This window comes from Rhipicephalus sanguineus, chromosome 5, assembly GCF_013339695.2.
Source record: "Rhipicephalus sanguineus isolate Rsan-2018 chromosome 5, BIME_Rsan_1.4, whole genome shotgun sequence".
Classification (NCBI taxonomy): Eukaryota; Metazoa; Arthropoda; class Arachnida; order Ixodida; family Ixodidae; genus Rhipicephalus; species Rhipicephalus sanguineus.
Genome location: NC_051180.1, coordinates 67,047,236 through 67,058,293, shown reverse-complemented (window position 1 = coordinate 67,058,293; position 11,058 = coordinate 67,047,236). Strand labels below are relative to the sequence as shown.

The window sequence follows — 11,058 nt, the reverse complement described above, 5'->3', positions numbered from 1 at the left end:
ACCTTTGCAGTAGGGCACAGGGAGATTTGCACTTGGTTAATAAATGTTTCACATAACATCGCAGTGGTTGCCACACAAATTCTGTCTGTTATGCAATACAGTAGAACCCCGCTGTTACGTTCCTCACTGCTGCGTTTTCCCGGCTGTTACGTCGTTTTCCGCCGGTCCCGGCATAGCTCCCATAGGATACAATGTATTGGGAACCCCGCTGTTACGTCGTAACTGGCGGACCGTTCCCGTATGATACGTCGCGAAGTGCGCTCGGAGCCGACCGAGTGACTACCAAAGAGAGCGGCCATGGTGCATTTTCACGCAGTTTGGCCTCGTTTGACCGTAATATTAGCCGCATGAGAGGCGCAAGCAACAGAATCTTTCAATTGATGCAAACAAAAGCATGGCCTTCGAGATTCAAATTGCAAAGATGGCGTCTATGACGTAACTGCTCGCGAAAGCAAGGCCTTCGAGATTGGCATTTACTATTGACAAAAGCATAGCCTCTGAGATTTGTATTGCACAAACATGGCGTGAATGACGTAACTGCTTGCGAAAGCAAGGCCTTCGAGATTGGCATTCACTTCTGCCATCGCGTTGGCGTAGACTCATCATCATCGTTATTTGTCGGAGAACGGGAGGAGTTCGAGCTGGTTGGAGCTCGCGTGGTCGTGCGTGCGGTTCGCGGTCGGACTCGCCGCGCCGGTCGTGATTGCGTGTGCTTAGTTCTTTCATGCCTACAGCTGTTGGTGTTAAAAAAATCACATACGTTGATTACATTTCTGTGGATGAGGCCGTCCTAAGCTCAGTGTTTCTATCCATCGACTAGATTGCGGCTGAGCGCACCAATTTTCGTGCTACTCGTAAGAATTGAAATAAAATTCTGTACCACTACATACAGTAGAACCCCGCTGATACGTTTTTGAAGGGACCGTAGGAAATAAACGTAAGAGACGGGAAACGTAAGAGCCGAAAAACAGGGAAAACGGCAAAATATTTAGTGGTACAGAATTTTATTTCAATTCTTACGAGCAGCACGAAAATTGGCGCGCTCAGCCGCGATCTAGTCGATGGATAGAAACGCGGAGCTTAGGACGGCCTTATCCACAGAAATGTAATCAACGTATGTGATTTTTTTAACACCAACAGCTGTAGGCATGAAAGAACTAAGCACACGCAATCACGACCGGCACGGCGAGTCCGACCGCGAACCGCACGCACGACCATGCGAGCTCCAACCAGCTCGAACTCCTCCCGTTCTCCGAAAAATAACGATGATGATGAGTCTACGCCAACGCGATGGCAGAAGTGAATGCCAATCTCGAAGGCCTTGCTTTCGCAAGCAATTACGTCATACACGCCATGTTTGTGCAATGCAAATCTCAGAGGCTATGCTTTTGTCAATAGTAAATGCCAATCTCGAAGGCCTTGCTTTCGCGAGCAGTTACGTCATAGACGCCATCTTTGCAATTTGAATCTCGAAGGCCATGCTTTTGTTTGCATCAATTGAAAGATTCTGTTGCTTGCGCCTCTCATGCGGCTAATATTACGGTCAAACGAGGCCAAGCTGCGTGAAAATGCACCATGGCCGCTCTCTTTGGTAGTCACTCGGTCGGCTCCGAGCGCACTTCGCGACGTATCATACGGGAACGGTCCGACAGTTACGACGTAACAGCGGGGTTCCCAATACATTGTATCCTATGGGAGCTATGCCGGGACCGGCGGAAAACGACGTAACAGCCGGGAAAACGCAGCAGTGAGGAACGTAACAGCGGGGTTCTACTGTATTTTGCTGTTTTTCCTGTTTTCGGCTCTTACGTTTCCCGTCTCTTACGTTTATTTCCTACGGTCCCTTCAAAAACGTATCAGCGGGGTTCTACTGTATCACTGTTACTAAAACCTCACTGATACAAAGCTCGCCGAGTAACGTGAATTATTACACACAAAATTCATATCATCAAAACAAGGTAGAGTCACAAAAAGAAGTGAGTTTACTTGTGACCCAAAGAATTTCAATGTGTTTGCTAACTGCACGTACCACTCCAGCCTGTATGTGGTGATGTTTCTGAAACTTGCGTATTCGAGACCTCCAGAACTAGACGTATATGTGTGAGGAACGGCAGCTAGCTCTCTCGGCCGCCGTTTGAGCATGCCACAAACATGGCGGGAGTTCTTGGGTATGAAGAGGAATTCTACCCCGGCCCAGCATGCGCATCAACCCCATTGTCTCCATGTGATGGACGGCCGATTTATCGCAGACCAGCTCACTGGCGAAAAAATTAATGGGACATATACATAATGGTGGAAAGTGTGTCTTGGATGAAGGCATGGGTCTTGTGATGCGTGTGCACTTGAAGGAAGTCCCGAGCCCTTGTGAAATTGTCGATTTGCCATTGGAATTTAGGGTCACTGGTGAGCAAGCACCCTTTCCTATCCGGTTGTGCTTGTAAACACTTCGTTGTAGCAGGAATATCTCAAGGAAAATTGTTCGCTTGGAGGAGGCATTTTTCGTATTATTTTCTATTTCCAGCTGATGGGGAATGTCAAATATTTTGTGATGGTAGAAGTTTCGTTGCAGTGGGTTTCAGCAACATAAGCAGTTTGGCGGCCTTGGGAGTTGAACTAAGCACGCAGTGCTTCGCTGTTCGTTCATTGTCACTTAGTAAGACGAGGAAGCTTAAGGGGGCAAAAAATCGATTTTTTGAAAATCACATTTTCAGTTTCTGTAGCCTTTTTTCTATCTGATTCCAAAATATCTTCACCGAAAACCACCTAGAAGTGCTTTAAAAAATTAGTTGCGCGGGCTGAGGTGTCGGAAATTATTGTGGAGATCGCAAAAAAACAGTGCTTTTCAAAAAATTCTTGCTCCGCAACGGTACAACCGGGCGCCGCCATTTTGAGCTCGCCGTAAAGAGCATTTCTTCGTTTTCAAATTCCCCGCCTCAGCTGGCTCCTCGCTTTAAAAACAAGCGCACAAAAAGCACATCTCTGAAGGTCGTTTCGAGGCCTCCGATTGGCCGCGTCCGCCATGTTGCTCCAGCACGCCTCGTCATTGGTCCGATGCTCGCTCCGAGAGGACAGCCGTCTGCTGCTTACGCGTCGCGATGTTACCTGATGTTACGACTGTCGAAAATCGCGCTACTTAGTGACGCGTTCACTCGTTCTGTATGCACGGGTCGACGATAATTTAGAATATGATTACCCTGGAGTTTGACAGCTGCAAGCGGAAGCGCCGTCATCAGTGTACGAGAGACGGTAGCGTGCCGCGCTCGTCGCGAACATCGCAGATGCGCGTCTCGGGTAGTTCAGCTTGTCAGCACTTCGTCCTCCGTGACGAAGAACTTCGCGGGACTACTCTTTGTACTCGCGATCGAACATGACGTGCTTTGAAACATCGGGCACCGCGGCCACGCACACCGCGACCGAGCTTACTGCTCGGAGTCGTGGCTAGGCCTAACTCCGCTTACGGCGCTGGTTTACGAGACGAATCCGAACTTTGCGGGCACGGACATCGCACTAGCGGACAAGCCGCACTGTGCTTCGTCGCAAGCAACAAATCGCATCGTCCGCTGGCTACTCGAAAGTGCGGATGGGCACTTTACGCATCGGCAGCGGACTCCCGGTCAAGCTCGTCGCGCATTGACCGCTCCGAGCAGCGGCTAGCAATTTCGCGCGTCGGCGCCGCAAAATGAGAGACCAAGTACGTTATGCGCCGATTTTTCGTCGCCGCGGCTGAGCACTGCGTATTGTCGCCGAATGCCGCCAGCCAGCATATCGTGCGCCGACTTCCCGGACCCCGCGGCCGAGTACATCGGCTTGAAAGAAAGCGCTGGTGACGCAATTTAGGCACGCTTGGATTCGTGCTTGGTATCGCCGCTAGCTCTGAAGAATCTTCTAAAATAACGAATGCCTCGCAAATTACCGTTTCCGCGACCGAGTGGATGATGAAACGCATCGCAGGCGAGGTTTGCAAATGAGCGTGGCGTGTGTGAAGCAGGGAGTTGAATTTATATCTGACCAACTCGCGTTATTGAATAAACTGCTCAGATATTTGATCCCAGAAATTTTGCAATAACTGTGTCAATTTTCATCAAAACCTACGAAGGAATAAGAAAGTTGGCACTGAATGCCACGTCCCCCACCTTAACTTTATTTATAAGGCCACTGGAAAGAATGATTTCCGGTACGCATTCATTGTTTGTGATGGAGACAGTGATACTTTCCTCACTCTTTCTGAAGAAAGAACGTACAGATTTATTCCACTGGCTAAAGAAGACTGTATAAATCATGTCAAAGAGAGGATGGGTACAGCTCTCCAACACATGTGTCAAGAAGCAAGAAGGATCGACTAGGAGGATGGGGCAGCCGGACTCAAGACCTGATTAAAAGACTGACTGGTTGTTATGGCATGGCTATCCGTGACAACATTGGCCTGACGCAGGACTTGACCAAAAGGCTCACCAGCTATTATGGCCTAGCACTGCGAAGCACCACGGACATCAAAGACATGAAGAAAGCAGTGATGGCCACCTTTCATAATGTTTCATCGACAGATGCAGAACCTTATCACGAGCTCTGTCCTTCCGGTGCCCGCAGCTGGTGCAGGCACCGTGCAGCAGAGGCAGAGGGGAAGCCACAACCTCCACACACGTATAACCTGCCCAACAAAGTTGTTGAAGCATTGCGGCCAGTGTACCAACGCCTGTCTGACCCTCAACTGCAGGCTCGTTGCAGTGGCAACAAGACACAAAATGCCGCTGAAAGCCTTCACTCGGTGATTTGGTCACTAATTTCTAAGCAGCAGCATGCCTCCCACTTCATTGTGGAAGTAGCAGTCCATGAGGCAGTTGCGAGGTACAATGCAGGCAACTTTCAAGCTTACACCAAGATTTGTGCTGCAATGGGTGTGCAACCTGGGGCCCTTACCCTCCACAGGGCTGCTAAAAAGACGCTCAGCGAGGAAGGAAGTCATTGCACATGCGTAAAGTGAAGGGGCAGAGACGCAAAAGGTTGCCTCTACACAAGGACACCAAGGACTACAGTGCTGGTGCGTTCTAACAAATGCAAACAACTTCGAAAACTTTGATAGGCTTTTTCTCACAAGTGTGTTTTGGACATTGTGCATTGCTCGTGGAAAGAGTAGCACGGGAATGACTGGACCGATTTTGATTCTGTTTCTTTTTCCTGAATCCCTGAACACTGCTTGTGGGTATGACATTCTTCAATTTCTTGTTGATGGCCCAGTTTTTTTTCTAGATGATGATTTGTCCATGACACTGTTTCTGACAATGTGTGTCAGCAGCCATGATGATCTCTAAAAAAAAAATAGAATTTACTAAACAATTCTGAGAGTGTCATACCTTGTAGTCTTCTTTTGAGTAAAGATCAACACCATTTGCAGCTTCCTGGCATGTTTTGTTACAGCGCTAGGCTTTCCACGAGCAGACCATATAATTGGACCATGTAGCATGATGTAACTTGAGAACTACTCAAGGTATCATGATGAAACTGCATATTTCCCTATACGAGACACTTATTAGTATGCATGCCAAATTTCATTGCTCTAGGTCAACAAACAAAAAAGTTTTTTTTCAATGCCACCTCCCCCCTTAAAGGAGAGGTGACAGAAAATTTGTGAACCTCTGTTTTTTTTTTCTTAATCAGTGGCTACTGACTCGTTAATAGCAGCATCAAAAGTGATTTGACCCAGCACAAGACAGATGTTTAATTATATGGTCATATGTTACAACCATGGACAGTTTCGATTTCAAAGACCACTCGGGAGTCCCGTGACGTAGTCGGCCTATTCGTTAAGGAGTACTGACACGATTTTGAGGCACCCGAAAAGGGTCATTTTTAATTTCCATAATACAGTAGAACCCCGCTGTTACGTTCCTCACTGCTGCGTTTTCCCGGCTGTTACGTCGTTTTCCGCCGGTCCCGGCATAGCTCCCATAGGATACAATGTATTGGGAACCCCGCTGTTACGTCGTAACTGTCGGACCGTTCCCGTATGATACGTCGCGAAGTGCGCTCGGAGCCGACCGAGTGACTACCAAAGAGAGCGGCCATGGTGCATTTTCACGCAGTTTGGCCTCGTTTGACTGTAATATTAGCCGCATGAGAGGCGCAAGCAACAGAATCTTTCAATTGATGCAAACAAAAGCATGGCCTTCGAGATTCAAATTGCAAAGATGGCGTCTATGACGTAACTGCTCGCGAAAGCAAGGCCTTCAAGATTGGCATTTACTATTGACAAAAGCATAGCCTCTGAGATTTGTATTGCACAAACATGGCGTGTATGACGTAATTGCTTGCGAAAGCAAGGCCTTCGAGTTTGGCATTCACTTCTGCCATCGCGTTGGCGTAGACTCATCATCATCGTTATTTGTCGGAGAACGGGAGGAGTTCGAGCTGGTTGGAGCTCGCGTGGTCGTGCGTGCGGTTCGCGGTCGGACTCGCCGCGCCGATCGCGCTTGCGTGTGCTTAGTTCTTTCATGCCTACAGCTGTTGGTGTTTAAAAAATCACATACGTTGATTACATTTCTGTGGATGAGGCCGTCCTAAGCTCCGCGTTTCTATCCATCGACTAGATCGCGGCTGAGCGCGCCAATTTTCGTGCTGCTCGTAAGAATTGAAATAAAATTCTGTACCACTAAATATTTTGCCGTTTTTCCTGTTTTTCGGCTCTTACGTTTCCCGTCTCTTACGTTTATTTCCTACAGTCCCTTCAAAAACGTATCAGCGGGGTTCTACTGTATGCACTATGAACTTTCTCCACGCACCAGAGCCAGGCAGCACATATAAAAAATTATACTTTGATTTTAAAGTTTTCGTCACCAAGCATCTGCAAGCCAGCCCCACCGCAATGGACATTATCACAATGAGTCAACGCAGTTCACTGGGTTTGGGAAGTCTGCGTCCTGCATGCAGCCTAAATCACGGAAATCGCTGTCAGTGTCGGTGTTTCACTCATCGTTGTTTGTGTGAACCACGTGTGACTGACAGCAAGTGACAGAGCTGGTGTTAGTGTTTCGCGAGTTGCAGTCTTCCCGTGACGTCAGACTTGTGTTGACACATCACTGCAAAGCCACCTCCTTGATGCCAAAACCGAAAGTGCTTTTTTAAGGTAGTGGTATTAAAAATATATTAAATGCATTCCCAAGCATTACGACCGGTTTTAGGGTTCTCGACACTCGTGTATTTATTTAGAGCAACAAGCTGAAAATATTTAAATTTTGTGCCAGTACTCCTTTAACAAATACTATCAGGTAACCACGAACGCATGTGACGTCACTGGCCAGCTCCTGCCATGTTGTCAGCGCTGCTGTTTCGTCTGTTGTGTTGAGTGCTACGAGTGCTTGTTTCCTCAATTGTCAAACTTTGATGCTTATCTAGTGCGGCAGTTGACGAAGGAGCTCGGAGGTGTGTAAAAATCAGTCAGAAAAACTTGATTCACTTCAAGAATCAGCTTCGAGAATCAGGTGGCTGCGATTTTCTTCTTCTTGTCGTCATCTAACTGAGGCAACAATGCATTAGGCGTGCTGATACATTTTCGCTCCGATCATTTGTAAAGTAGCAGGTTGAGAAGTGATGAAGGAAGCAGTGAAATCGCAACATTGGTGCTCTGTAACAGTGTGTGTATGTCATTTAAGTGGTGTGATGTACGCTTTACTGACTCTTATTTAGACTGGGCAACGCTGCATTCTAAAGGCATACCAGTTTCACGTACGCACGTCGGAGTGCCGAAGCAGTTATCTTTCTACTGTGCAGTACAATCCCGGCAGTAGAGAGCTTTCGTTTGTCTGTTGACTTCCTAACGTTTGCAGATACCTGGTTACCGGAGCTCTTGATGACTGCCGCAGCAGCTCTGGAGCCGGTAGAGACATCTTGTGGCATGTTGTCCAACCACAATATAATTTTTTTACCGCGATAGCGTTGATGAGTTCGTTTCGCTGAAATTTCGGCATCAGTGTTGGCATCGGCGTCATTGGTTGTGAGCGAAAAATCATCTTGTCACGGACGATTTTTCGCTCACAACCAACAGTGCCGACACCGACGCCAATGGCGGAATTTCTGCGACACGAGCTCTCTAACGCTATCGCGTTAAAAAAACAAACATACTATATGAATGTCATGTAGTAGAAGGAGTCTCCTTAAAGGAGTACTGACATGAATTTTAAAATTTTTCGGGTTGTTGCTCTAAATGAAAGCACGGGTGTCGAGAACCCGTGCTTTATGTAAGCGTCAATAAAAAAAAAAAGAGTATCGTGGTGCTTGGGGATGCATTGCATATATTTTTAATACCGCTTCTTTCAACCAGCAGTTTTGGTTTCAGTTTCGAGAGGGCGGCTTCATAGTCACATGTCAAGTCTGCCCGTGACGTCACGGGCAGACTGCAACCCACGAAATATGCACCTGCTGTCCTTTGCTGTCAGTCGAACGTGGTTCATGATGAGTGAACTGTCGTCCAGTGCCTCCGACAGCAATTTCTGTGATTTAGGCTGCATGCAGAACCCAGATTTCGCAAACCAAGTGAGCTGACTTGAAACGTCATAGGGCTCTCCGTGCGGTGAAGCTGCCTTGCAGATGCTGGGAGATGAAAACGTTAAAATCAAACTTAAATATTTATACACGTTTCCTGGATGCGGTGTGGGGAGACCGTTAACACTACATGCCAAGGAAACCAAAAACATCCGTTTTGCTGCACTTCAAAATCGTGTCAGTACTCCTTTAACACATGTAATATTGCGTGGCGGAAACATAGAATTGCACCAGGCATCAAAACATGTGTATTGCGCAGTGAGTGGGTGTTCTAAAGGCCCACCCATTACAGAGCGCTCAGACAGATTTAATCATCGTCAGCTGCAAAAGCATCAACAAAGTGAACAGCTGTGTAGGTTGTCATGTTGCCTTACGGATGGTTAGAGGGCGCTTCGCTGATTTGCAAAAGTAAGAATTGTGGCATTAACAACTGTACTTGCAATACGCATTCTAGGATAGTTTCAAATGACCAGTATTATGCGCACAGTCGTTCTTTTCCTTACGGCATGACCGAGGCATGCACCGAGAACAGAGGCTAGGCTAGCATTTGAGAAGGGGATGCACATGAAGCCTGATTACGCTATCGCATTCTACGCTTGAGGGCGAAGCTCAAGTGTCCTCCAAGCTTCTGTTTTCTCAGTCGCATTTCTGCTCTTTTCGAAAAAAAACAAAAAAAACAGTGAGAATACTGTGAGCTGATAATTGTCTCACTGCCAATGCTTTACACAGAATCAGTAAGTGGGTAAGTCGCTGAAATGTTATGTTTGTAGGTCTCTGGTTAGGCTCTGCATCATCAGATGTGGCTACCACTGTTGTACATCTCGCACACATCTCCAGCAACCCGGCCAGCACTCGTGACGTACGTTGTTTACAAAAAGCCCTCGCTCGATGACCTCATCGCTTCATGCTTCAATTTCGGTTTCGGCACTTCCACAAACTTCAAAACAAAACTAAAATACTTTTTAGGCTGTATTTGTGGCTGATGTTGTGCAGGTGGCACCTCTGTGTTCCCATAAGTGCGATGTAACAGTCAAATTGTGTTTGAATTTTTGTGTCACCACTCCTTTAAGCATTGGTTGAGCAAAAAAATTAGGTGCGAAGATGAGGTTAAGAAGCTTGTTGGGATAACTTGGCCTCAGCAAGCACAGGACCGGGTTGATTGGTAAAACATGGGAGAGGCCTTTGCGTGTCACATTGAATAAACTCATTGTTTTTAGCTAAGCAGATCTTGAAGTTGTTCATCTCTGCATCTCGGTCATCTTTTTCCACATACTAATTTAATTATGTGGATTTATTTTTGCAGCATGTCTATGACGATAAACGAAGCACCCAAGTGATACGTCATAATCCTGCTTTAGTGGGAAGCAAACAGCGGCTGTACAGGACAACTAGGCTGGCGAGATCCAGGACATAGAAAAGCGTGTGTGCAAGTCACAAGTCCTGACAAACCATCTTCCACTTCACACAGTGTTGCAGATTCCCTTCCCCACGCTTGGCCTTTTGGGAAGGACAAGATGACATAGACAGCTTCTGGTGGTTCAACGTGCCTGACATGCAACCGCCCTCTTTTTCTGTGCATTGAGAGAACTCTCTCGCAAAGTGGTTTATTCTTCTCTCCCCTTTTTGGATGCCACGTCCCAGGCACATTTTCTCTGCGCGTCATAGTGAGTTGTCCCTGCTACAAGAAAGAAACACTTTGTTTTTTTTTTTAGTGAGATCTTGCTCCCTCCCCGTTCTAATGTTCGTGGTTGCACGGGCTGGGAGCTACAGTTGTGTGTGTGCGCGGAGATCGACGTATCTTTACCTTTTTGCCTTCACTGGCACTGCCTCATTGATGATTTGGAAATCACTGTGTTATGAATGACAGCACATGCATGATAGATTTATATATTCTTTTCGTGCCACTTTGAGTTGTAACTGCTACGTGCAGTTTGTTGCAGAGCATCTTAATGCAAAAGGCCTTTCAGGTGGCTGATCAGATATTCTTGTCTTCTGAGATGTTCTGGATTATAAGAAAAGGCTGCAGCTTCATTAGGCTTCATTAAGGCGGCATGTGATGCAGTCAGCACAGTACCTGGTTGCACATTGCATCTAAGTTCCCCATCTGCAGCATATGAAAAGTTTAGTTCAGGGTGCCTTTGCGTTTGTCCTGGCGTACTGAAAGGGATGCTGGCATCTAGTCATCGCTCTAATTTGTGCCTGCATGAGTTCGTTCCATTGATATAGTATTGTACAGAGGTTGGAGTCGCAGTTGTCAACTGTGAGAATGCTACGATTGCCTGTTCACTGTTGTCTTAGCTACCTTTTTTTTTTCACTCTGTGCTGCTTTTCTTTTGTTGTTTGGAAGAGTCGCTGCATCTTCAAAGTATGCCTGCTCGTGCCACTTCACCATCTTAAAAATGTGCTGGTGTGGATGAAATGAAGGCACTAGACATATGTAAGGCTGTTTCTGCATTGTGCTCCAAATCGCCTTCTCTGCGAAGTGGTTTTTGTATTGAATTGTGCAAATGCACCAGTAATGAG

General features: G+C 46.8%; 1 protein-coding gene and 1 long non-coding RNA gene across 2 annotated transcripts in view; one reads left to right on the top strand and one right to left on the bottom strand.

Annotated features, from left to right (window-relative positions):
* Positions 1-9,874, top strand: part of LOC119393717 (upstream stimulatory factor 2) — a 46,902-nt gene extending 37,028 nt beyond the window's left edge. The window contains exon 7 of the mRNA XM_037660840.2: positions 9,839-9,874. The gene's annotated coding sequence lies outside the window, so the exon portion shown is untranslated. The remainder of the gene's footprint in view (positions 1-9,838) is intronic.
* Positions 1-11,058, bottom strand: part of LOC119393718 (uncharacterized) — a 70,457-nt gene that overhangs the window by 9,781 nt on the left and 49,618 nt on the right. The gene's annotated exons all lie outside the window — the stretch shown is intronic.